This window comes from Dipteris shenzhenensis, chromosome 7 (assembly GCF_047967505.1).
Source record: "Dipteris shenzhenensis isolate YYH24624 ecotype China chromosome 7, Dip_SZ_1.0, whole genome shotgun sequence".
NCBI lineage: Eukaryota > Viridiplantae > Streptophyta > Polypodiopsida > Gleicheniales > Dipteridaceae > Dipteris > Dipteris shenzhenensis.
The window spans coordinates 18888836-18894835 of NC_141602.1; positions in this window are offsets into that span (position 1 = coordinate 18888836).

Below are 6000 nucleotides of genomic sequence, written 5' to 3' on the forward strand. Positions count from 1 at the left end.
GGGGCTCAGGAAACAGTCCGCGACCAGAGCAGTCCAGAAAACTGTCCGCAACCAGAAGTCGCGGCAGTCCAGAGAACTGTCGCGCAGAAAACTGTCCGCAACCAGAAATTGCAGCAGTCCAGAGAACTGAAGCGCAGAAAACTGTCCACAACCAAAAGTCGCGGTAGTCCAGAGAACTGTCGCGCAAAAAACTGTCCGCAACCAAAAATCGCAACAGTCCAGAGAACTGAAGTGCAGAAAACTGTCCGCAACCAGAAGTCACAGCAGTCCAGAGAACTGAAGCGCAGGAGACGCACGAATCGAATGCACGCGCAGTAGCTTAGAAAGAGCACAGATGGTATAGTTTTGTTGATGTAACCCGTACGAATAGAAGATTCGCCACCAGCCGTGGAGATTCGTATCCCAGCAGCCACACCAAAACTTTTAGCCGGAAAAGAAACCGAGACCAAAGGCTAGAGACTAAGTATGGCGACGCTCAAAGGCCATAGAGAAAAGGAGATCACGAGGGTGAAGGGATGTCATAGGGGTGAATAAGGAATTAGAAGTGGAGGGAAGGAAAAGGGAGACTATGACACAAGGGGAAAGGGAGAGTAAGAAGAGAAGCAAGTACATGATAGGAAGAGGAATGTTGAGATGTAGACATCAAGGGAAGTCAACCATACTTTATTGGAAAGGAGGGATGAGAGGGAAATATCAAAATACTAGCTAGGTGGCTTTACAAGAATGAGCGTGTCCCATCAAGGAATTGCCCCTTCCTTTTATAGCCAAAAGAGGGGGTCTCTCCACATTAATGTATCCTCCCACATGCATGGTGTGTGTGGAAAAGTCTCCCATGTGGGCTAGGTGGGTACGCACTCTCAATTGTATGCGACAACCCTTTGCCTCAATTTTCCACATAAATCAAGCCCCGTATCTCAAGTCTATGATACTCCCTTGGTCTCTTTCCAATTTTATAATAGGTTCAAACCTCTAGGAGAACAAGTGGAGGGTTGGCACAAGGAATCTTGCCACCTCATCCTACTTTCCCCATTATTTAACTAGCTCTCTTTGTCCTTCTATACCTCCCCCACATGGGCCTATCCCATATGGAGGGAATAACTCAATATAATAGCCATCTCCACCCATTTTATATTGCTTCTCCCATGGACTTTGAGCCATATCTCAATTATTGCATCCTAGGTGGAGGGGTGGCACATGGAGGAGCCATGCCACCTTGCATTTTATAATATTACTATTATGGATTATGTACAACACACCTTATGGGTCCTCTTACATGGAAGGGTGGCACATGGTCATGCCTTGCCACCTCAACCTTGGGCCCTATTCACACCATATTTGATTATACTATTGCCACATATACAAACACACATACATATTAATGCCTTTTTCCTTAGACAATTTTATCCATAACAGTTCCCCCCCCCAGGCAGGGAATGCACCGCATTTCCATGCTTGGGACCATCACGCACAAAAAAAGGCTTGAGGTAGCGCTTGTTGATCACCTTCTTGCCATATGGTTCATGCAGCTCCTGAACTTGTATAGACCCATTGCTACGTTCTTTGATGACTTTGTATGGACCAGCCCACAGTGGCAGAAACTTCTTATCCATTTGGTGGTCCAATCTATTATCAAAGCATAGCACAACATCCCCCTCAGCAAAGTGTCTTACCCATCCCTTGCAAATCTTAGCATCCAATCGGGCCTTTTGTCGATTCTTTTGGATCTCTGTTTGATGTAGTGCAAGGCATCGGGTCTCATCTAACTTCTCAAGTTGTACCAATCTGGCCTCTACATGTTCATCTTCTATCATCCTCTGTTCCTGCGCCAATCTCAAGGCTGGAATCTCTATCTCAAGTGGTAAAACTGCCTCAGTACCATACACCAACTCAAAAGGGGTGTGACCTGTAGATGTTTTATGAGTGATGTTGTAAGCCCACACTGCTTCAGTGACCTTCTGATCCCATTGGCTCCTATTCCCTGCGGCCATTTTTCCTATGGTTTTACAGAGGAGGCCATTGGTCCGCTCTGTTTGACCCATGGATGCTGGATAATAGATGCTAGAAGTGTGATGATCAATGCCCATGCGATCCATGAGTAACTCCACTGCTTCATTTAAGAATGGACTCCCATGGTCAGAGACTATCTCCATGGGTGTCCCAAACCTTGTGCAGATACGTTCAAATATGAAACTTGAAACTGCCTTGCCATTTGCAACAGAGAGAGTGATAGCTTCAGCCCACTTAGTGACATACTGAGTGGCTACCAAAAGATACTTCTTTTTGCGGGCAGTCATGGGCAAGGGCCCGACAAAATCTATTCCCCACTTCTGAAACGGATGGATGGACATCACTGGGTGATGTTGCCCGGGACGCAAATCCTTCCTACCAAAGAATTGACATGGTTCACACGTTTTGCAATACAAAGTGACATCCTTGAACAATGTCGGCCAATAGTATCCAGCATGTAAAATCTTCTTAGCTGTATAGTCACTGGCATAGTGGCCTCCACAAAACCCATCATGATAATGCTTCAATACCTTAGGCACTTCATCTGCATCAATGGCCCGTCTGAGTACCCCATCCATGCCTTGATGGTACAACACCCCATCAAGGAGGGTGTAGCACCTACTATCTCTGCGGATCTTCTTTCTCTCATAGCTTGTACTTTCTGAAGGAAAGGAGAAAGCGGTCAAAAACATATATATACCACCATACCAAGGATCCCCAACTTCTATGGCTGCTACCAGGGTTACAACAAGGCACTCCTCTAAATCAATCAAAGCATTCTTCAAGTTGGAACAACCCCCTTTTACAATTTTGAAAGAAAAATCATATTCTTGTAGAACTGCCAACCATTTGCCCAACCGGCCCATGGGATTTGGTGATTGAAGAACCTGCTTTGCAAGACCAGTGTCAGTGAGTATAAAGAAGGACCTTCCAGCCACATAATGCTTAAATTTCTCAATGCAAAACACCAAAGACAAGGCATGCTTGTCGGCCTCTGAATAGCGTCGCTCAGTGTCGAGCAATTGTCGAGAAGCAAATCGAACGGGATACATGAACCGATCCTCCCCTTGCTGGAGAAGAATACCTGCCAGAGTGTGCTCTCCAAACCCATGATTGATATAGAAGGTCTTTGACTAGTCTGGATTGCGTAGAATGGGTTCTGAAGCCAGAGCATTCTTGATTTGTGCAAACCCATGATCACAATCCTCATTCCAAGAGAAATCAACCCCATCTTTTAATAGCATAGTCATGGGCCGTGTCAAAGCAGCATACTGATCAATGAAGCGGCGATAGTATCCTGCTAGATTGACAAATGAGCATACCTGACGTTTGGTTGTAGGTGGGGAGAGCTTGAGGATGGCTTCTACCTTCTCGGGGTCAGAGGCTTGATGCCCTCGGATGAGACAACATGTCCCAATAACCTCCCTTGAGTGGCTCCAATGGTGCATTTCTCAGGGTTGAGACTGCCATTTGCATCATTGACCCTTTGGAAGGCCAATCTAACCTTCATGATGTGCTCCTTACGTGATGAGAATATACAGAAATCATCTAAAAACACCTCCAAGAAATCCCCCAAATAAGGAGCAAACACCATCTGTATGAATCTTTGAAAGGTGGCAGGAGCATTGGTGAGGCCAAATGGCATTACTTTGAATGCAAATGTCCCCTAGGGTGTGGCAAATGTGGTTTTAAGCACATCTTCCTCGGCAATTCTGATTGGATAAAACCCAAAGTAACCATCACAGAAAGTATACATCTCATGTCCACTTACCTTCTCAAGAATGAGGTCTTGAAAGGGTAGAGGATGATGATCTCTCTTGGTGGCAGCATTGAGCTTCTTATAGTCGATGCAGACCCGCCACTTATTGTTTTTCTTTGGGATGACTACCACTGGTGAAACCCATTCAGTATTGTGAACCGGAACAATAAACCCAGCCTCTACAAGCTTCTGCAACTCTGAGCGCAAAGCGTCGATCTGTAGGGGCCCTAATCTCCGATACTTCTGGGCCACAGGCTTTGCATCAGGCTTCAGCTCTATCTTGTGCTCTATGGCAGTCACATGGCGAAGGTGGTGGTAGCTAGTTGCAAAGAGGTCAGGGAAATCTTTGAACATTTCAAGAAACTCATCTTTCTCACCTGGAGTGAGGTCTGGAGAAAGCATTGATTCGAGCTGTTGAGGACTAGCTGTTATCTTTTCTGCAGGTGGCAGGGTCGGAGACACCCCCATCATGTAAACTTCCTCCTCTGAGAATTCCTCCGCCCCATCTAATTCTTCCATGGACTCAGACACTGAAGATGAGAGAGTATCACTGTCATGCTCCTCTTCTTCTTCCGGTTCCATGGCACCAGGTTGCACACATATTTTCTCCTTGGAAGCACCAAAAGACATGTGTCCTGTCTTCCAATAGCTGACTGCATCACTTTTTCTCAACCATGGTCTCCCGAGTATGGCAGGGTAACTTCTGCCTGTATCTTCAATGTCCACTACATAGAAATTGACAGTGGTGGTCAGCCCGTTGATAGTGATGGGCAAATCCTCAATGACTCCCATGGTGGCGAGTCGTCGACCATCTGCTACCTTGATTCGAGTGGAGGAACGCCTTGTACATTTCAAATTCAATTTCTTCATGATGCGGGGCACCATGATATTACATGCAGCTCCCCCATCAACACACACATTTTTGACACGGCAATTATCTATGATGACATCTACTGTGTGTGGGTCCTGATCAATTTCTTCAGAGATAGAAGATACCTCTCGTACCTTTCCCTTTTTCTTGCTCTTCCTTGTTGAGAGACCTTGCTGCAGCTCACGTCTCACCTTAGGGCTTAATGCTATTAGTTGAGGGAGTGTGATGCTCAAAGAACGATGAGCAAGGTCTTGAACGACCGAATAGTCCTCTTGCCCTGAGCCGATGGGAAAATCCAAGGGTGACCACTTACTCCTGCGAGATCTTTTAGTCTTCTCTGTTGGTGGGTCTGCCATCTCAGCGTCTGAGGGCTTTGAGAAGGACACCTTCTTTCTAGGGCAGCCCGGTCCACGGTTTGGAGAGGGGTCGGAGGTAGCACGAGTTCTTTTCCCAAGATCAAGGATCTCCACATCAGAATCCTCAGTGCCCGACTCACTTAGAAGATTCACCCTTGGAATATTGGGGCATTCTGTGCGATAATGACCCTTCTGGTGGCACTCGTAGCATACAACATTAGCACGATCTCTTGGAGGGCAGTTGGCTTGATTTCTGATGCCCACCATCTCAAGCCGAAGATCATTCAGGGCCTTGGCTAGGTCATTGACTCCAGGTTCTGTTGCAGGGGGGGCCTCTTTAGTTGGAGGGGCCACGGGAGTAGAGAGGAGGGGGGCTCGTGGGCGAGGCTGGGGAAATCTTCGAGGCGGAGGATGAGGATATCCACCTTGTTGAGGTTAAGCAGCTAAGGGAGGACCATACATCTGAGGTGGAGGCGGTGGACACATCCCTGAGGGGTGGGGGTATGCCCCTGAGTTAGATCCCCCAGGTTGTTGTTCCACGAATGGAGGGGGATGCGGAGGGACAATCGTCTTCTTTGAAGCGGGGTCAGACTTTTGAGCTTTGTCAAACTTTTGAGCAATCTCATGTGCTAGCACCATAGTTTCTGGATTCTCCCATTTAAGCTTGAGGCGGAATTCATCACTCGCTCCTGCTACAAGGTAGCCCAGCACATGCTGAGTCATTCCAGCTCGAAATCCGACATTGTCCTCCTGTGTGGCAATCAAACGGTCCAGGAGCACGGCCGCTCGATCCACATATCGACGCGCCGTCTCACCTTCTGACTGCTTTAAATTTGCCACCTGCAGGTACACATTCTCCGGCTCCTCTTCTTTGCCGAAATACTCAATCATTGCTGCTGTCAACCTTGGCCAGCTTTGGCGAACATCTTCGGTTTGCTTCTCATACCATACTTGAGCCAAACCTTCTAGAAATGTGGGGAGAACCAATAGCCATCTGTCTTCAGTAA